This window comes from Narcine bancroftii, chromosome 8 (genome assembly GCF_036971445.1).
Source record: "Narcine bancroftii isolate sNarBan1 chromosome 8, sNarBan1.hap1, whole genome shotgun sequence".
Classification (NCBI taxonomy): domain Eukaryota; kingdom Metazoa; phylum Chordata; class Chondrichthyes; order Torpediniformes; family Narcinidae; genus Narcine; species Narcine bancroftii.
This window is the reverse complement of record NC_091476.1, coordinates 105,571,721-105,595,905: the sequence shown is the minus strand read 5'-3', so window position 1 is coordinate 105,595,905 and position 24,185 is coordinate 105,571,721. Positions and strand designations below refer to the sequence as shown.

At 42.0% G+C, this 24,185-nt stretch overlaps 1 long non-coding RNA gene across 1 annotated transcript in view; it reads right to left on the bottom strand.

The window, feature by feature from the left end:
* LOC138741125 (uncharacterized) overlaps positions 1–18,460 on the bottom strand; it is a 170,533-nt gene extending 152,073 nt beyond the window's left edge. Inside the window, exon 1 of the long non-coding RNA XR_011343346.1 lies at positions 18,344–18,460. This is a non-coding gene — a long non-coding RNA (uncharacterized lncRNA). The remainder of the gene's footprint in view (positions 1–18,343) is intronic.
* Positions 18,461–24,185: the final 5,725 nt, after the last annotated feature.

The window sequence follows — 24,185 nt, the reverse complement described above, 5'->3', positions numbered from 1 at the left end:
CAGCCTGTGTGTGGATGATCGCCTCAGTCACATGCTTCCAGATCTTAAAGTATGCTGGAGCATTTAGGTGTTGAGGTTCGATATCCAGCCTCTCGATAGTGAGGGACTTCACCATAGTCTTTTAATTTTAAGCTCATTAAATTCTGAACACTGCTGTGTGAATAATTCTGACTCAAAGTCCAAAGACTGTACAATAGGCTTTAATTAGCTTAAACTTGTTCACACCAGTCTCAGCATCTTTGCTGGCTTCACGCATCTGACTCTCCGAAGGGGCCAGCTTGAGTAATGACAGCCAGCAGGTGAGGCCAGCCTCCCGAGTTGCCTACCTGCAGGTACAGTGGTTTCCCCCTGCAGCCAGCTGGTAGGAGTGTGGCCAGTGTAGTGGTTGTATCACCACAACGCACTATCAAAATCACCCGATCTCCAAAGTCACGCACCTCAAGAGTTCCTTGTGGCCGCCGGGAACTCCTGATCCTGTGGGGGCCCACAACTATGGACAACGGTTTGATAATGGAGTAGCACATTGCACAATGAACCAGGTCCAAGCCAGATTCCAACACTATGTGGTGGAGCATACAGGGGCCTTGGAGAGGTACTTCTCTTCAGCTTCCCCTCCCCCACTCATCTGATTTCAGTTCAATAACCAGTGAACTAAAGAATCAGTTGACTTTTTAACAGGACACATTTAATCAGAACTGGATTTGTGAAATCCCTCTCCTATGATTACTTTAAATCACAATAAAGCCCATCCTGTAGCACTTCTTTCAAACAACTTAATCCAATTACGAGGTATTTAAAATGAAGCCTCCCCTCAGTGACTTTGGAAACTGGATGAGTCTGCTTGATTGTTAAACAAAAAGTTTAATGCTAGAGTCCATGATGGGGTGGAGGTTTGGCATGTACCTTGCCTTGCTCCCGGCCCTGATACAGTTCTTTGTCAGTCACAGGTTTGATCCCCAGCGGGGCCTTCTCCTCCATTTCGCTCAGAGAGCTGATGACCAAGCCAGAGATCTCACTGATATCACTGGCAGCTTCGCTCAGTCCATCTGATTTCAGGGACAAGATTCCATGACAACCTGGCGCTCCTGGATGCCATTGACCTGTGTCGCCCCATGCTGCAGGGCATCAAAATCTATTGTCTTACTTTCATACGAACCTTCCACTGTGCAGAACATGCCTCCATATTTCTGCCAGGGAGTTTGAGATGTTATACCCAGACTGGCAAGGTATACTGGCAGATCATTCTCCACGTTCCAATTTTTATTCCCATCAGCTATGCTTTCCCGACAGGAACAACTCTTACCTGTCCAGACTGCCACACCCCACTTCCCCCCACCCCCCCCCCCCCGTCCAGCGCTCTTGTGACCTCTCCATCCCTCCCCCCCCCAGTCCAGAGACCCTTTTAGTTGGAGTGCATCTTTGTTTTGCACGAATTTGAAAAGGCACAATCACTTGAAAGTACCGTCATTACCATTATTCTACTATCTAAAAAATTCTGAATTATGTCTGGTCCTAAAGATTTCAGATAAAAGATTAAGCACCTGTACAATTATTATTATGAGTTGCCATTGTTTAATCCGGTGCTTGTTTTGATCCATAAAGTTTAAACTAGTGGTTTTCAAACTTATTCTTTTCACATACCACCTTAAATAATCCCTATGCTATTGGTGCTCTGTGATTGGTAAGGGATTACTTCAAGTGGTTTGTGAGTGGAAAGAAAAAGTTTGAAAACCACTGTTTTAATCCTAGCTAATTGGCTCGTTATGTGCACCTTTACAGAACTCCAAAGGAAATGACAATGACAATTTCTCAAGCAAAATATTTCAGTAACAATTGAGACCAGGGCAGTGAAACAGGTAAGGGTCAGTTTTGTTTCATTCTCGCAATGCACTCACTACACATGGAGCCTTTCCTGAGCTGTCTGTATAAATTAAAATATGTGAACCCCCGATACTCTCATTGTCCAGATGCTGAGGTACTGCAATGAACTTCTGAGAACTAATAATATTCTGTCACTAAAAATATAATGTACTTGTCAGATTAGTGACAGGGCCCTGAAAGGCTGCATACTGGATTGCCCAGGGCTTCTGCTCTCTTTCATAGTCCCATGAATCATTAACATTCACAGGAGTTCTTTGTAATTTGAGGCAATGGTAATCTACAAATCTAATCAGTATCACTGGCATTATGTATAGTTAGATAATCTCAAGATTGGATTCCAATCTTTATTGTTTGGAAAATAGTTTGTAGGCTGCTTTACTTAAGATCTTGAGTTAGCCAATAGCCACAAGAGAGATTGGAGTGCACATCAACCACTGAGTTGGAATCAGGCAGAATTTATGACAATACTTACTGCAAGGAATCTCTCTTAATGCAGTTTATTTTCTAAGAAAAAAGTCCAATTATTTAGCACACCATGTCACTATTCAGACTATTCAGGAGTTCCTGGAAAACACAGCAGCAACACTCAGATTCTGATTTTTTTTTCAGATTTTCAAATTTCAGATTTACTATCAGAGTTACATACATGACATCACATACAACCCTGAAATTATTTTTACCTGTGGGTGTGGCAAAATTACCGCTAATTGGTAGTGCAAAAAAAACTGTATACAGTGTAAACATGTAAACAAGTAAAAGAACTATAAACAGATAACGAATGAAAACAAACTGTGCAATGCAGAGAGAACAAAGGGTGATAAACCACTGTTATGTATAATTATCTAGTCAAGCATAACTATTGACTGGTTGCACCTGTGACCCCTCCCCACAGGCTCCTGTATAAAGGTGACTGTTTCACAGCTCCCTGCAACTCAATGCAAGATAACCGAACAGTAGGGATATGCTATGTTCTCAAGTGAATTAAAGCCTATTGGTTTCTCCACAATAGTCACCTGAGTGACTGAAGATTCACCACAAAGAAAATCAATAAAGTGCACAAGTAAGAGTCCTCAAACGAGTCTCTGATTGACTTTGTTAATTAAGGATTCTGATCGTTGCGCGGTAACAGCTGTACCTGAACCTGGTGGTGTGTGTCTTGTGGCACCTATACCTATTTCCTGATGGCAGCAGCAAGAACAGAGCATGTGCTGGGTGGTGTGGGTCTTTGATGATTGCTGCTGCCCTCTGACGGCAGCATTCCTTGTAGAGGTACTCAATAGCGGGGAGAGTTTTGCCTGTGATGTCCTGGGCTGTGTCCACTACCTTTTAGAGGGCTTTACACTCAGGCTGTGATGCAGTGGGTTCTCCTAACTGAAACCACAGGATGATGAAGGTGGGGTGATTTTTCCAACAAAATCCAGTTGCAAGTTGTAGACGCAAAATGCAAAGTTGTGTAAAATCAGCTCCAGACACTTATAGCCCTGCCTCTTCATCACGATTGACAAAGGAATGAGCCAAATATTTCCATTCCAGATGGGCAAAATGTCACAGTGTGTGAGTTTTTCCACTTAGGAACAATCCTGGCTTGGATAACTTTTCACCAAAAAGAGTTCACCTATTCTGAAATTCTAATAATGACTTGTTCTCTTCAGGATTTCAGTTCTCATTTTGTTGTGCAGTTGACTGGAACCAACCTGGAGAAGAGTGGTTGTGATTTCACAGGACCCTCTGCCCCCATCATCTGCTCCATTTTATTATACAGTTTTCCTGCATGGAAGCACAAAAATAACAAAGCTACGGTCCAATCTCACTTTTTATTCTTCCAAGTTCACTAGTTGCAGGCAATTCATACTGTGCACAGAATTTAACATGTATAAAGTTCACCAGGCTTTGGTGCTCGTAAGGTAAATGTTTACCGCTCAGGAAGGTTCTTGTAAGTTTTGTAGAGAGAGATGCGCTTTTCCAGGATTTCCACTACCACTAGTCACCTCAGTGTCTTGCTGATGAAACTTGCCCCATCAGGGTTCTCCAGATGATAACCTCTTTCTTTCAGGTTACCATAGAGTTCCTTTCTGTTTCACTTATTCCAAGTGAAATATTTAGACAGCTTATCCGATAGCCATCTTCCACTCTGGAGCTTCTTTTTCAGTTCCAACAAGCTTGCTGCTTGGCACAGCTTCTCCTGCTTATTACAACTTTCTGTGTCACACACACTCACTCAGAGATTGCTTTCTGTCTGTCTGTCTCTCCCTCTCACTGACTCACATAGTTAGAGATTGCTAGCTTGCTTGACTGACCCCCTGTGCTTACAAAACAACATGACCTTCTCCAGCAAACAATAGAAGTTAGTCTTCTGGTTCATCACTTGTTTTTAGGTAAACAAGAACCCATCAGTGACCTCTGAGCACTCTTGTCAAAAGCCTTGCAAAAAAGTTTTAGGAGACAGTATGTCTCTTGCTGTTGCTTTAAAGACAATAGTCCATTCTTACACAACTTCAGTTCAATTAACACCTATTTGTGAAGTCTCTATAGGCATTTTTCACAATTTCTGCAAAGCCACTGTGGAGATGAATTCTCCAGTACTTCAAATAAGATCTGTTTTTAAACTGTGTATATGTAACATACTCTAACTTTTCCCAATTTATCACCCAAAAATATTTCTATATATTCTGTTACACTCTGCATTCATTCATGGGATAGTGTGAACACTAGGCGATTCTGCAGACCTGTTCTTGGAATGTCTGCTACCCACATCTGTGATGGATCTTTAGTCTGGATAATGTCTGTTCTTCCAGACTGTGACCGTAGTTCAATGCTGCTCAGTGAATAAAATCCAAGTAGTATCCATCAATTTGTCCGGGACACTTGATCCATGTCATTTACTTAATGCATTCTAATCTGTGTGACCAACATAATGCATGCAGCCTGTTACTCCACTCTGTGAACACCCCCCCCCACATCCCCCCCAACTGCCACAACAGCATTTTGTACAGACAACCACTCCATTATGGAAACTGTCCACCTCTCTGATCCCCAGCTTCAATTCCTGAACTGTCCATGACATTTTTTTCATTCCAATCAATATCCCTACTTTAGATAGTCCGTCACTCCAATTTGTGTATTGTTCACCATTCCAATCTCTGACCATCAGTCTGTGTACTATCTTATCATTCATTTGCTCATCATAATACACATACTTCCCAAAATTCCAGTCTGAATATACTTCTGCCCATGCCCATGTTCTTTGGCTTGGCTTCGCGGACGAAGATTTATGGAGGGGGTAAAAAGTCCACGTCAGCCCATGTACTACTTACTCAATTGGTGACTCCCAGCCTATCTCTCTAATCTATAACCCTTATTCGATGAACTAGCTGTGTCAACCTGTAAAACTCATTCCAAGGGCTATTGGTCACTCCATTATTTCTGGTGTATGCACTAGCTGTCACTTGAGTCTCCAGGGGAAAGGCTTCCTTGCACTTCTCAAATACTCTTGTCTGTCTCAAAGAGGCCATGTGTTAAGCTCAAAGTCAGATTCTTTGGGCAATTTGTAACTGCTCCAAGTAAGCAATTTTCATGTGATTCTTCTTTAATGGATGCTTTGAGCTCAAATTGATCTTGCTTAGCTAAAGATGTCATATCATTCATAGTTTAATAACAGTACTTGGTGAGTGAATCCAGCTCAATTTTCTAACTTCTACCCTGTGACCTCTCTCACCACTCCAACCGTAACTTTTTTTGTTGTGGCTGCCATGAATCTAGCCCGACTCTCTCATGTTGTTTGCTGTGGACACTGCTTCATGAGTGGGTGCTCCAAAATGTTATGATGTTGTAGAGCTTACTGTTACTTTCACAACCTAATGAGATCATTGTTAGCTGGATTATGAATTGATTCTTGAGAGAAGAGTGACCTGAGCAGATCTATCCACAAAGCATCTCTGTGGTTGTGAAGCCTCTAAGATCAATCTAAACCATTCTCCCTCACCCTGAAAATTATTTTTCTTTTGAAAGCCCTTCTTGACTGATGACTGAATGACTGGAAATCATGAATCAGAGTACAGGATGGAGACCAAGAATCTGGTTGGGTGGTGCTCTCAAAATTTTGCTCTCAAAATTTCCAAGATCAAGGAGCTGATTGTTGATTTGAGGAAGGAGAGGTTGAGGAACCACGCACCTCAAGTACAGATGGAGAGTCAGAACCTTCAATTTCCTTGGAGCTCACATTCCAGAGCACCAATCCTGGAGTCAGCACATTGATGAAGCAAGGGAGAAGAAGGTGCACTGATGCCTCTATTTCCTGTGGAGTCTGAAATTGGGCATGTGGCTGGAGATGTTATAAAACTTCTACAGGTGCTCTGTAGAAAGTATGCTAGCAAATTGTATCCCAACCTGGTTTGGGAATTAGACTGCCCAAGAATGCAGAAGGCTGCAAAAGGTAGTAAATATAGTCAGCTCCATCATTGAAGACCTCTGCGTGAGGCACTGGCTCAAGAATTTATTTAGACCTACAACATGGTAACAGGCCCTTTCAGCCCAAGAGCCTGTGCCACCCAATTACACCCAATTGACCTACAACCCCCGGTATATTTTTGAATGGTGGGAGGAAACCAGAGCCCCTGGGGAAAACCCACGGAAACATGGGGAGAATCCTCATCCCAATCGCTGGCAGTCACAGCATTCCACTAACCGCTTCGCTAACCATCCCACTCAATTTATTCAATTCGTTTCCTATTATAGTTTTTCTTTACAAATACTTGTTTAGCTGCAACAAGTAAGTATTTTTGTGAATATGTACATTGCACATGAAATTCAATTAAGGTTTATAGGAATGGGAACTTTGTTGTGTGAGGAAAAGGTGCTTAAAAGGAGGAGAATTTTGCCTTATTGTTAAATCAGTTTGCTTCATTGAATTCAAAATAATTTTTAAACATTTTTCTTCTTGAACAGTTAGTCTCACACTTTTAGACAATATATTGCATTTGCAATCCACCCTACTACTTCTAATAATTCTTGAAGAACTATATTGATCTAGCACTTTTCATTCTTCTGACATGTACAGCCAGCACTCTTTGGAAAATTAGAATATACAGAATTTTCACTCAGCAAGGACCCACAAGCGTCCTTGACATAAGGGATATGAGTGGATGAAAAAATCTTCCTTAATGTAGCAACTCTGTTGAACTTAAGTTGAAGATTAAGCAGAAAGTTAATGCTTTGTATAAAACATGCCTCAGCATTTTAAAATTCAAATTTTGTTGTAAGCAGCTGACCAGCTCCAATCCTTTAAGGTGAACCAAATCTAATAGAATTACTTCTGACAAACTCATATCTGACTTCATTAGTGATCAACTGCTAAACATGCCTGGAAACATCAAACATTTCAACAAGTTAATAAGGATTTGAAGTAGATGAATACACTTCAGAAAGGATAGACACAATCCAACAGGGACGTCTTCCCTTGATACCACCCAACCCTTCACTCCAGGAGCCCGGGGTGGATTTTAATGACATACAGAATATAGTGCATGAAATGTGTTATTTATTTACTGAGAAACGAGCAGAAAAAAAAGCCTGAGGCTTATAGTAGAGGGTCTCAACAAGGGTAAGAAAATAAATGGATAAATCAAAAAGTAGTGACAACACACTTCCTAACTCTAGAACCTTCAATCACTCTTATTATGGTGATAAGGCAGACTCATGATTTCCATTGTTCTATCATTAACCTAGATTCCCTTGTTAACTCTTTCCTCTTTTGAATCTCACTCTGTTGGGTTATGCTGTTGGATCTAATTTATTTCATTTTATAACAATATTGTGACAAATACTCTATTAAAGATGCTGGATAAATACAAGGCATATTATTATTGATAGCAGATGCTAAGCTTAGGTCAAACACTTGACAGCTTGTTACAGGAAGGCGGGTGTGGGAAGACACATTCGGGATTGTTTATAGACAAACCTTCGCAGGTGGCAGGGCAGGTTAAAAATTCTGTTAGAAACATACTTAGCATTCTTGGATTTGAAGCAGTTATAAAACATACAAATGAGGAACTTTAGGTAGTCTTATTTAAAGCACTGGTTGGACCTCATTGAGTGTATTATATATTTTTAGATGGACCATCAGTCAGGCAAGACTTTAACGCGAATGACAGGACATATATTGAAAAACAAAGGGTTTCAAAATGGGATTCCTCAGCTTAAAGAAAAGGAAGTGAAGGAAGTTTGATTGAGGTGTTCAAAATAATGAGTGGGACTGACAGAATTCAAAAAGAGAAACATTTTCTGCAGCAGAAAGATCAATGAGCAAAGGACAGGGATTTAAGATGATTGGCAAAAGTGCCTTTAGGGTGTATTTATTTACACTGTGAGTTGCTATTATCTGCCACCTATGACTTGAAAACATAATGGAAGTAGATTCAACTGAAATGATCATTTACAGAATGTGGACATCACTGACAAGTCCACTCCAAGTTGTAAGAATCAAGCTACTGGCCTAGCCATTTCATGCGGCAGTTAAGACTAACTGCAGGACCCATTGAGGACTCGCGTACATTTCTTGACCTGAGATATTTTTGAACCAAATGGATGATAACAACAATTAGATTGTTGCAAATTAAGTTTTATTCAGGTTTTTTTTATGTTCAGTGAGCAAGGAAAAGATTTGAGCCTCAAAGCTTCCTGGAAGAAATGCAACATTTCCACTGACACCAAAGAATCTAAGGCCCATCACTAGTCGAAGTGGAGAAGGAGCACTCAAAATGGTACTGAGAATCTTGAGGCTAGCCTTAAGCTCAGGATATGCAGTCAGAGATGTGCAGACTGCAGTTCCCATGTTGACCACATTACTACATTAGAACCCACAAAACTAGAGTGGAAGTCAGTCGTCCTTGACTGTTGACTGCTTAAGAACAAGATTAATTCTCACAGACTGATTTTTTTTGGGCCAAACATTCCAAACCTGCACCCTCTGCTTTCTTCTGCACTGGAAATAGTTTCTCTTTATTTTATCAACGCCATTCATTATCTTCAATGCTTCCAGGTAGTTAATAATTTAACCACCATGTTGCACTTTCCTTGATGAAGAAAATAAAATACATTTTTTTTGTTATCACAATGGATTAACCACAGGTTGTGTTGTAGAGTGGGGTGTCCAACTGAGACTGACAGATTCCGTTCATTCAGAGCCACTGTGCCCAAGGTTTTTGTGGACACTATGTTCAATGCCTGGTGTCTGTGACAGTTCAGTATGCACAACTGGGTAAAAGGCAGACAGAAAAACAGAACACAAAGGAAACAGGCAGAGACAGATGGAAAGATCTAAAAGACAGATAAACATACTCAGACAGAATGACAGGCAGGGAGATACACCCGATGGACAGGAGCAGATAGATTGACCAAAAGACTGGCAGTTAATGGAACTGATGGGCATATGGAGACCCTCCATGCTTTGGGTTTTCTGTTTTAATCTGATTTTGGCCTCCCAGTTGATCATTAATTCAGTCTTAGACCCATGATTTACCTGAGCCTCATGCTCCAGATTTCTTTCTCTTGTTTCCAACAATTCCATCCCATCCCTGTCCCCATTTCTGCCCTTCTCGTTTCCATGCCATCCTTTTAACCTTTATCCTGCTGGGTCCTCATTTCCCTCTGCCCCACCTCTATTGTTGTACCCTTCTTGCTTTGCCCTTCTACTTCCCCCTCTCTCAGCCCCTCTCATTGTTTGATCTGCTTTCTACCCACATTTGCTCCTTACACAGCCCTTTAGGAATGTAGAATAAATACAATGAGATCTTAAAAAGTGAGTAATTGATGGTTAGGGCAGATTTATGAGTCAAATCACCTGTTTTGATGCTGTATGATTTCATGCACTATTTTGTATACTGCATGATTGTGTTCTGTACCCAGCTTCATCAGATGATTGATTTGTTTAGTGAAACAAGAAAGTCTGCAGGCACTGTGATTGTAGTCAATACACAAAAGTGCTGGAGAAACTGAGCTGGTCCAGCAGCATCCTGAGGAGGCAAAGATACATAGCCAACATTTCAGGCCTGAGCCCTTCAAAAAGGTATGATTCTTTCATCCTGCCTGGATACTCCCTGACCTGCTGAGTATTTCCGTTGTTTTGTTTTTATTTCAAGATCCTAGCATCTGCCATTAATTTACTTTTTCATTCTTGTATCATTCCATACTGCCATTATTCCACAAATCTACCAACAACCTTAGGAAATGAAGTAATTCAATACAAGCTGTAAATCTTCAGAATTCTTTACTTGATTTACTCTATTTGTGATTTGTTTCACATGGATGCATCTCAATCTCAATACATTAAAACCCTTGGTATCCAGCACTAATGGAGATTAATAAATGCCAGATACGTGTATTTCCGATTAGTTGAGACTTACTATTACAGTCCTAACTAATACACCTGAATTAAGAATAAACAGTTTAAAAGTCAAAAATACTACACTGTATTTACACTGAATGAACTACACTTGCATAAATATATAAACCTTAAAGGATTATACTTTATTTTCAGTCTCATTACTTGAAAAATTTAACCACAGCTGCATCTGCAGGTTACTCCCCTTTCACAGAGCAATAACATTATAGGTAATTAACCCTCCCATCCCCACTCCCCCCCCCCAAGTTTACAGATAAAGCCTCTGACTGGAGTAATTCTTACTAAGCAGGGGTAAGGAGACACTTTAAGAGAGTTACTCCAATAGCGAGCTTCATCCAGGGCGATGCCATTGCTGTTTCACACAACTTTATTCAAAAAGCTACAATTCTTTAATCATATCTAGCATTTTGCAAATCCTCAATTCCAAAAGGATTGTATGAATCAGTGAACCGGTGCGGACTCGAAAGGCCAACGTGGCCTGTTTCCGTTCCGTAAATGGTTCTATGGTAATATGAGCAAAACATGACAAAGGCTGACTGAAACTTTTCTCCCACCTTCACCAAAGGTTTATGTGTTACTTCAGAGAATATTTACTTTTACCATTTTAAACACATTTTTTATCCATTATTTTATTATTTATTTTAATTTTTAAATTTAATTTCTTTGATTTTTTAAAATATAGTATCTTGAATTCCTGATACCAGGGATTTTACTGAAGATTTTTTAACCTTTTTGAATTGGCATTCGAATTGGTCAGTAAATATCCACAAAAGGTTTACCTCTTGGTGTAATTGCCCTTTTAATGATGTGATATTCATGAAAAGAATGTCAATCAACCTCTCGGGACCAGCTAAAATGAGAAGAGGCCATCAAAACAAATAATTTCAATTTTAATGTGGCTACATGAATCAAGGGGCTTGGAGGAGTGAATTCTGTTGGAACCTTTGGTTATTGGGCCAAGCGTTTAAAAAATGTCTAATAAAAACATGCAATCCTTGTTTTTATTAATGCTCCCACTGAAAAACAAAAAGCATTTTTAAAAAATTATAAAATGCCGGTTCTGTTTCAGGTAGAATATTATTGTCATTCTGAGCAGTACACTTTATGATGGGTTTAAGCAAGAAATTATGCAGAAGCTGTGATTGCATTTTAATACACACTAGTGTTGGAGAAACTTAGCAGGTATTTATAGCAAAGATATATAACCAATTTTCGGGCCTGAGCCCTTCCTCAAGGTATAAGCAAAAGCAGGCAGGTTCAAGAATAAAAAGATAGCAAGAAGGTAGGTATTCTTTTGCATTTGACCTGGTCATGTCCCAAGATAAGACCTTTTTGAATAGATTTAGTAATTTTTTTTTAGAACAGGTTACAGGAATTATGTTTCCACAAAATCCAGAACTATTTTTATTGGGGAATATTGAAGGGACAAGACCTAAATTGAAATTATCTAAGCACCAAATGGAATTTGTCAAAATAGCATGAACAGTGGGAAGAAAATGTATAACAGTTATTTGGAAATCTAATTCACATTTAGACATGGCACGATGGAATACAGAAATGCATAGTTGTATTCTCCTTAAGAAGATTACATCATTTAAGAAATAAATATGATATATTTTAGCAGATTTGGTGTGCATATTTACAAATTTCAGATATAAATTTATAGATGTCTTCCTAATCCTAGTGACTAGTGTTAACCTTCTCCAAAGAATTAAATAGAATATATATTGGAGGCCCATGTAGTGAGTGACACTTTCTTGGCAATTCTTTCTGTTTTCTGTTTGCTTTTCTTTATTTCTTTCCTTTCTGTTCTTCTCTTTTCCTTTTCTTTTTTTCTTCTTCTTTTGGGGTTTTTAGGGCGGGAGGAGGTTAGGTGGAATTTAACCATCATGAAGTGTATAATGGATCCATTTTTTCTATTTGAATCTTTTCAATTTTGTAACTGACAAAAAGTTTAAATAAAATATCAATAAAAAGATAATGGGAGGGGCAGGGGAGGAGCACAGTCAACAGGCACGGGGTCATAGGGGGATATGGGTTGAAGGGCAGAGGAAAAAACACTGAGAAATGATAGGGGGAATAGGGTAGCTCTCTGAATGGAGAGGGAAGGGGGTGGGGAGCTGGAGGGAAGGAGATAGAGGGATAGGATAAGAGAGAGAGACAGGGGAAAGTCCTAACAGAAACCAGAGAAGTCAATGGTAATGCCACCTGGCTGGTGAGTGCCCATACGGAATATTAGGTGTTGTTTCTCCAATTTGCAGGTGGTGTGGGTTTGGCAATACATGAAGCTATGGACAGACATGTCAGTGTGAGAATGGGGCATAGATTTGAAATGGTTGTCCTCTGGGAGATCCCTGCTATTGCAATGGACAGAGTGAAGGTGCTCAAAGAGATGATATCTCAGTCTGTGTTCAGTCTCTCTGATGTAAAGGAGGCCACAGTGGAAGCAACCAGGTGCAGTAGATGACTCCTGCAGACTTACAAGTGAAGTGCTGCTTAATTTGGAAGGACGTTTTTAGCCCATGAATCGTGGTGAAGGAGGTGGTGTGAGCACATGCATGGCATTTCCTGTGATCACAGGGGTAGGTACCAAGGGGGTGATTAGTGGGAAGGGTTGAACTAGAAAGTGTGACATGGCAATGCATCTTGGACAAACAAAAGAGAAACACAGGAGTTGAAATGAATGAGGGATACCAGTGCAAAATCAATTCTCTGGAGAGGGAAGAAGAAATTCAGGGATTTCAGCTCACTGTTGAACTACAAGGATGTTGTGGTCAGTAGGAATCACCTTCTCTGTTGTTTCCTCGAGACTAAGGGAAGTTAGATAGAGGGAGATATCAAAGAGTGTTTAAAAAAATAGAGCTTTAATTGGATTGATGGTAAAAGTTATGTCTGAATATTGAATTGAAAGTAGAAAATTGCCCAGCAGTTTTAGAATGAGATTGTCTCCCCCATATTATTGTGGGAAAGATCTTTTGATGCTGTAGCTGTTAGAACTACAAAGGCTGTCTGCTCGGGGCTGCATATGCCTGCCTGTCACACCATCCTCTGTACTGCCAGCAGGTCCCAACTTTTAACAGCCACTCCCTGTCTGAGAGTCAACAATTGGAACTGAGGTGCACTTTATTCTCCTGCCCCTCTGATTCCTTTGCTCTCATCTTCAAATAGGAGATATCTTTATTTTTCAATTTCATTGACAGTTTGACTGGTTGTAAACTTTCATTATAGATGTCTCCTCAAAAATGCCTGTGGGATTACAAGTGTACTGAAGGAACTGACAGTCCAGCAGTGATATGATGTAGAGTGGCTTCTTTTTAATTAATGTACACACTTGAAATGATCTGTATCTAGTCCCTGCATCCCACCAAACTACAGTACCTCAGCCCAAACTGGCAAACCTATTTTCTATAATTATTGACTGTAAAGCACTCATTATAGTTCCTATTAAACTTTAGAGTGGAGTCTGGTATTGATTTTTGTTGAGGTACATTGCCTGCTGTGGAATACTAATGACTCACAGCCAAACAAGAGAAAGAATAAGCTTTGTTTCAAGGCAGTAACCCCTTCATTTCATCTTTCAAGTATTGACCGTCAAAGTAATATTCTAAATGTTTAATGTCACCAACAAAGTTCCAACCTTTGTGCATCCACTTCCAATGTATTTATAATGCTGCTGACAGCTTTGCCAGTATTTAGTGACCATTTTTAAGGTTCAAGGTTTCTTTTATTATCATGTAAAAATATATTAACAATGTATTAAATATGATGAACCAACTTTTGTCTGCCTTAAGCCAAACCAAGAGTTGCCATGAGCATTGCCCGGTATTCCTAACAATAGGAGAAAGAGACGCAAAACATAATCTCTTCAGACACACCAAATATCTATAGATTTGCCTTCAGTGCTCTCATAGCTTCTGAGGCCACACAAACTCTAGTTTGCCATCCATCCCCAGCTCCAGATCCAAATCTCTGATATGATTAAGAAATATTCAGCTCCTGAGGTCCTTTAAATCCCTATCAAATCCCTATTCCAGTACCTGTTTCCCATGAGCCAGGCTCCAGCAGCCCACAGCCTGTATGGGTCCATCAACCGCATATTCAGCAGCCCGCAGTCTGTTTTTTTTAGACATACAAGGCCCTTTCGGCCCACGAGTCCACATCTTGTACATTTTGAACAGTGGGAGGAAACCAGAGCCCCCGGGAAAAACTCAGACAGACATGGGGAGAGCATTCAAACTCATTAGAGATAGTGTGGGATTCAAGTGCAGTCCTGATTGCTGGTGTTGTAATGGGATGCAAACAGGTATCCCAACTATGCCGTCTGTGCTAGTCCTTCAACTGAAAGTCACCAACAGTCCTTCAGCTGCTGAGGCCCTCAGTAGTCTACTCCCATGGTCACTGTCCTGTAGGGTCATCCCCTATGCCTCTCCTTCTCAGCTATCACTATCCCTTGTTATGAGCTTCATTTCCATTTTTAGTATTATCCATTGTTTCTTATCGGCAGTAGATAGAACTATTCCAACTCCTTCCATTGACCCTGGTAGATATTTCACCTCTACATCATTTCTTCTTTCAATTTCTTCATTATACTGTTCATACATCCTCCTTCAAAAATTGAGTCACAATCTTTATAACTTCTCCAAAATCCACTAAATATTTTCACCCTCACTGCTCTCCAAACTACACTAGTCTTTCACGGTGTGTCCCTGTAACTTATCATCAAACTTGCCTAGAAAATGGATTGTGAAGTCACTAAACACATTCCCAATTAGATTCTGACCAAAAAAAACTGTAGAATTCATGAACAAGTACATTGAAAACATTACTGGGGCATTTTGTGCCCAGAATTTCGTTCTAAAATATGATTGGAAACTGCATGAAAATTGCACATTACGTTGATCACTGTAAAGGATGCCTACCCCATGGCACCTCCTGAGTCGCTGCACAAGAAGATGAGAGAAAATACAGGGGGGAAAATGTGGTGATCTGTTTGAGACTACTTGCAGCATAAAGGCACAAATTTTATTTGGCCCTATGATCAGTACATGGCCTGTTTCTGTGCCACACTGTTCCATGTTAATACTCTCCACTCTGCCACGATGAAGATTGGGATGATGAAATGGGAGGGCACTGAGGGCAAAACATTGAAAACCAAGGCTGATGGATGATGTGTGCAATGTCACACTGTTGGCCCTTTAGTGACTCACCATTGCCATTTTGTGCATCATGAGTGCCTAGATTATTTGTGAACTTTTTACAATGATTAGAAGAACCATCTTAGGCAGTTTAGGGAGAACGCTTGGGTTGCAACTTCATGATGTGCTTAACTGATACTCAGAGGACATCACCAGCACCACATGAATTGTACACTTGCTTGAGATAATTTTCAAATCATCATAATTTCCCCAGAAATTATATACTTCTTATATATACTTCTTCCTGGTTCCAGTTTCTCTGCTCCTATTTCCCATCAGCTTTTCCAATTGAAGTTATTCAGAATACAATTTTTGGGCTTTGGTCTACATTTGGATTCATGATCATGAATGATAAAAGTGGAATTGTTTCCAGAGGCAGAAGAGATGGAAATGCCAGGACTCATAATTCACATGTCTTGCAAAAGAACCAGAGATAACATAAGGTCTCAACATTTTATTCAGCAAGTTGTTATGATCTAGAATACACTGGCTGAAAGGGAAATGGATGCAGATGCTATAAACAATTTGAAAAGATGATGGAATGAAGAATTGTGGGGGAAAAAACATTCCAAGGCAATGTAGGAGTCTGAATGTTACAGAATGGAAACGTTCTTTTGGCTTTTCCCTGAGCGCTTTTGTACATCAACATCAGGGATCTCCTAGAGGGCAACCATTTCAATTCTTCACCCCACTCCCACCCTGACATGTCTGTCCATGGTTTCATGCACTGCCAAGCGAGGGCCACCTGTAAAACTGGAGGATCCACACCTAATATTCTGTCTGGGTTATGTTAATGCCATCTCCAACCAGATAGCATTAACATAGACTTCTCTGGTTTCTGCTAGCCTACTCCCCGTGCTCCCCATTCCCTCTGTCTTTTTCTCCTCCAGCGCTTCACCACTTCCCTCTCCATTCACAGAGCTATATCTCTCTCCCCTTGTTTTCTCTTGTGCCCTCTCTCCATTATTACCTCTTGTCGGTGGGACTGTGCTCCCCCCCCACCATTTTATTCAGGCACCTGCCTATATTTTACTTATACGTTGATGAAGGGCTTAAGCCCAAAACATAAAGTACACTGTTTGACCTCCAGCATTATGTTTTAACTTTGGCCCAATTATCTTAGCTGACAAAATTGTCTACCCAAGCTAGACTCATTCACCCGTCTCTGGCCCAGATCCCTTTCAGCCTATCCTAACCATGCATCTGACAATGTCTTTCAAATGTTGCTATTGTACCCACTTTCCCACTCTCTCTGAAAACCCTTTGCGCAAGAAATAATTTTTTCCCCTCTCGCCTTCAATCTCTCAAGTATTAGACTACCCTACCCTGGCTCCTTTTGATTGTGAACATTTACTTCATCTGTGCCCCTCATGATTTCATAAACCTCACCCTCATATGTCCCAGCCCATCCTCATAATTCAAGTCCACCAACCTCAGCAACATTCCTGTGAATCTTTTCTGCACACACTTTCTAGCTTTATTTTTACTGTAGCTAGGTTACCAGAGCTACATGGAATTCTCCATATGTTTTTCAACCTTTCACAGTTCTAAAATGAGATCCCATCTCCTGTGCTCAATATTCTGATAATGAAGGCAAGGATGCCAAATGTTTTCTACATCACCCTGTCTACCCATGAGGTTTGTACTGAATCAGTGTGAGTAAAGCTTTTCACTTTTAGCTGCTTACTTACAGGTTTCAATTTCAATGAGAACCTACTGAAGCACAAATTCTTTCATTGAATTGGTTAATAACACTTTGGATTATAACATCAACAAAGCCATACAATGGGTGAGGGAACTATAGTTAGTGATACAAACAGAAAAGGAATCTGGTGAAACACATCCATGAAGTTCACCTGCACCTGTGTCTGAGCCTCTATAAGTTTGAGATTCAAATGTCTCCAAGGCTTCAGCCCACAATTAAAGCCTCCTCCCAGAGCACAACTGAGAGATGGTCATTAAATCAAAGCTCCCCTCTCAGATGGACATAAAAGTTAAATTCCACCAAATCAATGAAGAGCAATGAAATTCTACACAATCCTGGCAATGGTTATTTATCATCCCATATCAATGAACAAAATCCAGATTATTTCAGTAAACAAGAAAGACAGCAGATGCTGGAAAACTGGAGCAACAAGCTTGGTTGGTGCAGATCATCCTGTTGTCATTCTTTATGCTGGTACAATTAATGCTAGGAATGCATAACAGACCACAATCAGAGGGGTGCTCACATCCTGCAGTGATGGGAAACAGCATGACCACAAAGGGGATTCAGGGCCAGGACCCAATCCACATGAGTCAATAGGAATAGGGGTGATTCTCAATACAGACTCCAGAGTCTTGGATGAAGGTCATCCAGGTATACTTTGGAATAATCAGTTCCAGAGTTAACAATTCTTTGTACTGTCAGTTAAACTCAGCACTGGCAGTTCAAAAGCTCTGTCAGTCACAACCCTGATCCTCATTTGCTGTTCCTGGATCAGCTCCAAAAAGAAAAGCACATAATTTTCCTGAACTCTCTCCACATCAATCCTTCCTCACTCTCAAACCCCCAGACAAGTGTTGTGTTTGGAAATTATCAGGTTCGGTAGGTTCATAGAGAGATGAGTCTGGACATGTGTTATAATCACACAGGAGATAAACAGGGAAGGCGTCAAAAGATACTTAATTACTCTACTACTAAGCAACTATATAGACATTCACATTGGACCCAGCATGGACTCCGATACCAGTGGCCACCTATCTTCTACATAGTCCTGCACATATACACATTTCACAGACAGGGTCTTTCAAACACACTCTAGATACCTTGCACCAATGAGGGTGTGGCTCTTTGCAAGCGCTGATCTATTGCAGTACTATGGCTCACCTTATCCACGACTCCTCCAGCGATGTCCACAGCAGCGACCTGGTGTGGAGCAATGTCCAGGACTTGGACCAAGAGGCAGAATTAAAGAAATGTGGAATGCATCGATTTTTATATTGCTCTGAGTTGGGCATCTGGTCAAATATGACACTGAGTCATTTAAATGAGCCAACAGTAAGGAGTGCACCAATGGGTGGCCGGATTCCAACCTTGATTGGCAGGCGATGTGACCTCAAAACAATTTCAGACAGTGAGGTCACGTGAACATCCACAATCCACAATGGTCAAGATAGGGAGGTCACATGCTCCTCTATAATCCACATATAACTTTCCACCCATTGGAAGTCACATCACTTGCCAATCACTACAAACACAATAAATAATTTGTTTCTAAACTGTAACATCTAAGTTACATGCTAGAACTGTTAAAACATGTTTAAAATGATGCAGATCAAGTGGATTGATACAGTACATACTGTACTCAAGTGCATTCTGTATGATAGACAAAGAACAAATAATCAAACTCAATGAGAACACCTCACTAGTTACCTCCCCCCTCCCCCCCCCCCCCCCACCATTGTGTTCCCAATGAAGCAGGGTGCTGTAGAAACTGATCCACAATGTGAAAGGGGAAGGAAGAGAAAGAAAATTGTCTGTTCACTGACATATGCCTGGTTTCTCCAGCTTAGCAGGCAAATTTGTGCACCTTTATCACCAATGTCTGAGAACAGGCTGTGCAAGGTTATCTATAAGGTGCAAAGCCCTCTCTTGGTAGCACATACCACACCTTGGTTTTATATTTGGATGCTCCCTTAGCACAGAGCCCAGATGCCTATTGCTGTGCTATCCAGTGGTGAGGTAGAGGACAGGCCGACAGGCGTGCATCCAGAATATTCTAATGGGAGCACCCTGTTTTTCTGGACTGTTGACTGACACCAGGATGATGTTCTTGCTCGTGTTCCCTTTAAACGGGTGCCACATATGCCTGTTTTGGTTCTCTGTAACGATAGCCAAGAGCAGTCAGGATTGAAAGTTGGCCAAATTAGTAGCTTTTAAATTAAGCTCCTGAAGCACCCACCCCATGAGGAATTAGTTTCTATTATTAGGGAGGACTGGAGGGATGCTGTCATTACCAAGTGGTTATAAAATATATATATAATATTTCCTGCAACATTGTAATTAAAAGCTGAAACTCCAATTTCCTGAGATTGTGCTGAGAGACATTAGTGAAGAGTAAATACAGCGTTCAATTAAAAAGGTCCATTGCAAAGGCTGTCATTAAAAGGGTCATGACAAAGGGTGTGAATGTTGTTAAGCTGGAATTTCCTATGAGAATGTGTCCTTGGCAACAGCTCTTACTTGTCTACTTAAAGATTTTGCATAGCTCATGACAACAGCTCCTGAAGCTAAAACGAGTTGGTGCTGTTGGCTGGACATCTTGAAGGGTAGTCTTCTCCTGTTTGGGGGTGGGGGGAGTTGGAAAGAAAGATCAGTCTGGGGCCACCTCTGGTGGGGGAGGACCTAAGGGAAGAGTGGTCCAGGTCAGAGTGGGTGATGCATGAGAAGTTCCACCCCCACCTCAGGATTGCAAACTTGAGCAGGTGCTCTCCGCCCCATGTACTCCAATCTCTCCAGGAGGGTAATATTACGTGACCTGCTGAGTTTCTTCAGCACTTCTGTGTGTATTAAACTTCAATTACAATGTCTGCAGACTTTCTTGTTTAATTCTTTTTTGTTGAAATTATTTTTATAGAATGTTGACACATATACTTTCTAAGTGTTATTATTCAACACTGAATAACATTGATTTTAAACTGTATTTTGGGCCAGCAGTTGACAAGACTCCAACTATACAATGCACCTGCAGGATGTGCATAATTAATAATCTGAAAATTATGCATTGTGCTTTGGAATACTCTGTGTGATATTTACCAGTAAACAAGGTGTGACAATGCTTGGACTCAGATGAAGGATGTGCTTTAAGGACGATATTTACAGCTAATGTGAAGTAACTTGCCCAAATCCCATTTAAAAAAAAGAGGTATTCTTGTATGCAATGAATGTGATTTAGATTTGATATTCTCTTGTTGGGCAATGATGAGTTGTACTTGGCTATGGCCTGATATCATTTGTTGTGCTTGGTCATATCCTGAGCTCAATTGAAGGTGGGTTTGTCTTAGTTATATCATGAGGTCAGCTGTTGATATTTTTAGCTTGTTTATAACCTTTGGTCAGTGTGGGGATGAAGTTATGTAGGCACCTGAGAGGAAGGTCTTTATAGGCTGCACTCTAAGATTAGGTCGCAGTGAATTGTTGCTAGTAAAATTCTCAATAACTAAGCAGAAATAGTTTTCATCATCTTATTTACTTTTTTAAAAATATCAATGGAGAATGTTCATGTCTTAAGTGCAACAGGAAATGCCCAGCATTTATTTTTCCACACCAATGAAACATCTGTTGCATTGTTCAATGAATCGGAGCAAACAGATTTTATATATAAAACAAATGGCCGTTACACTATTGTTGCATACAGTCATGATCTCTTAAATTAAACAATAACATACTTGTGTTGGTGGGAGTCCATTCAAAGTTCACTACATTTTGTTCATGAGAAAGAACAGGTTGATTCAAATGGAGCTATGTTCTCCAACCATGAGAAGAATGAGCGGTCAACTTGTTGAAATGTATAACATTCCTATTAGTCTTGATTGCGTAGATGACAAAGGAATGTTTTGGGTTTTTTTTCATCAAGAATTAAGGATCAGTCTCAGTGTGAGGTGGTTGGCTATGTAGGAAGGAGGAGAAATTTCTTTTCTCAGATGTTTGTGATAGTTTGGAATCCAACCAGCTTTGGCTCAAACATGATCTGCAATTGAGTATTCATCCTTATCACCTTCCCAAGAGAGCAATGCTCAGTTGTTGAACATTTCAAGCCAGAGATAAATCGACCCAGACACAAGAGGAAACAAAGAGGTGGAGAAGTCATGAAAAAATGGACAAAAGCAGCGATGATCTCTCTCACTAATGGAACATCTGATTCCAGCATCTGCAGCCTCTTGTGTCTCAGATTTGAGAGGCCAAATCTTGCCTCTGATAGCTTATGTTCTCACCCATCCTGCAATTGCCTTTCCACATTGTGTTAATACAGATTATATCACCAATGTGTATATGTACATATGTACAGATGGTAGTGTAGGATGACTGTGATTGGCTGAGAGTGTAGCCACATCTACTACAGGTCTTAAAGGATTGCTCCTAGCCAGACCAGGTCATTCTGGACTGGTCGACCTACTTATGTAATGCTCCAGTCTTTTAGTTAATAAAAACCTTGGTTTGGATCAACAAGTCTTTGGTTCTTTCGATGCGCACTACAATTTTATTAACTAAAAAGTTTTGGGATGAAGCTGGAACACCTCGACATCAACCCACAGTCAGCTACAGCCTCGAATGACTTTAAGCACTGGGTGAGATGCTTCAAAGCATACTTACAGCTCTCTGATCCTGCCCTGATAGAGGACAACCATTGACTACTAATATTGATGACTATGATGTCCCCGAAAGTCTACCAGAGTGTCCAGGATGCGACCACTTACGCCACAGCCATGAAATTGCTGAAAGAGCTCTACGAGTGACCGGTGAACAGGGTCTATGCTCGGTACAAACTTGCTACAAGGAGGCAACAGCCCGGTGAGTCCTGTAGAGCTTATATTCAGACACTAAGGGCAACAGGCAGGGACTGTGCCTGCACAGACAGAACTGTTGCGGAGACCACAGACGATCTGATTTGGGATGCCTATGTGGCCGGGGTTCAATCGAATGAGGTAAGACAGTGCCTGCTAGAGCACGGGGGAGAAAACCTAGAGGACACGATCCGGATCACAGAGAGGATGGAGGCTGCGGTTTTAAGTATGGACATGTACTCTCAGAGCTGGACCCCACACTCTGATGTGAGTAGGACGCCCTCCCTCTACCTTACTACTGCCAGTACACTGCCCGATGCAACCCCAAAGTGTTATTTCTGCGGGAGGAACAAGCACAGCTGGTCCCAGTGCCTGGCGAGAAAAGCCAGGTGCCACAAGTGCTTTAAAAATGGCCACATTGCTGTAGTCTGTCACTCCAAAATGGCCACCATCAAACACAGTGCCTCGTGTGAAGCCCAATCACCACTCTCCATTTCAAACACTTCTTCCTCAGAGCTCTCATCCAATGAGAACGAGGACTCCACCGCGCGCCAGCACATGACGTCACAGGGCAGACTCCGAGCACGGAAGGTACAACCCATCCTCACCACAATGACATTTACCCTACCTCACGAAGCAACGTCCGACCAGGCCCCAGCTCCGACCTCAACAGCTGCCACCGCTGCCGACCAGGGACCCACCACCAACCAGGGACACGACGCTCCTGCCGACTAGGGACCCGCCGCCACCACCGCTAACCGGGGACACGCCGCCACCAACGCCGCTGAATGGGGACCCGCCGCTGCCAACTGGGGACCCGCTGATGCTACCGTTTGGGGACCCGCCACCGCTGCTGACTGGGGGCCCAGGGCCGCCGCTGCCGACCGGAGATACGCTGCGGCTGCCGACTGGGGGCCCACCACCACCAAGGCAGCTGACCAGGTACCTGCCGCTGCTGCCGACCAGGGACCTGCCGCTGCTGCTGACCGGGGACATGCCACCGCGACCGACGCTGCCGACCGGGGACCCAATGCTGCCGACCAGGGACCCGCCACCGCTGACTGCCCCACCACTGATGGCAAGCAGCGACCCCCAACACTTACCTTTGGTTGCAGGCAGCAACACCAACTCCTCGCACTGTCTTTTCAGGCCCCACTGTTTGCGTGACGTCATCATGCAGGACTCCACTGTCCTACCACAAGTCTCTGCATCAGTAACCCTTGACCAGGACTTTCCCCAACCCCTCACAAAAGCAATGGAACTGATTGAAGTGCATGGACACTATACCAATTGCTTATTTGACACGAGGTCAATTGACAGTTTTATCCGCCCAGACCTGGCCCACCATTGTGGGCTATTCTCCCCACTACACAGAGAATTTCATTGGCGACCAGATCGCACTAGACTGGGAGAGAGGGGTACTGCATAGCAACCCTGAAAATCCAGAGCGTCACGTTCACAGACTTCAAACTATTAGTCTTTCCCCAATTGTGCACCCCTGCACTGCTGGGACTGGATTTTCAGTGCCAGTTTCAAACCATTTCCCTGCACTTTGGGAGGCCTCATGCTCCACTCTCTGTCTAACCACTTCACCCTGGAAACCTCCTGCCAGCGGCAGCCCGAGCCACCCACCCCCGTGCCCCAGGGCCTCATCTGTAGTCTCTCCACCCTCTAAGTTGCTCTGCCAGCGCTTTTCGCAAATCTCACCCCTGGCTGGAAGCCTGTGGCCACCAAAAGCCAGCAATATAGTTATGAACACAGGAAATTTATCACAAGCGAGGTGCGCAGACTACTGGATGAGGGCATTATCGAACCTAGCTCAAGTCCATGGAGGGCCCAGGTGGTGGTTGTTAAAAACAGGGAGAAGCCGCGGATGGTGGTTGACTACAGCCAGACAATCAACCAATTTACGCTTCTGGATGCGTACCCCCTTCCACAGATCACGGATGTGGTGAATCAGATTGCCCAATACCATGTATTTTCCACCATTGACTTGCGTTCGGCCTATCATCAGCTCCTGATCCGCCGAGAAGACTGACCTTTCACGGCCTTCGAAGCAAATGGGTGGCTCTATCAATTCCTCAGGGTACCCTTTGGAGTCACAAATGGCGTCGCTGTCTTCCAGCGGGAAATGGACCGGATGGTGGACCAGAATGGGCTGACTG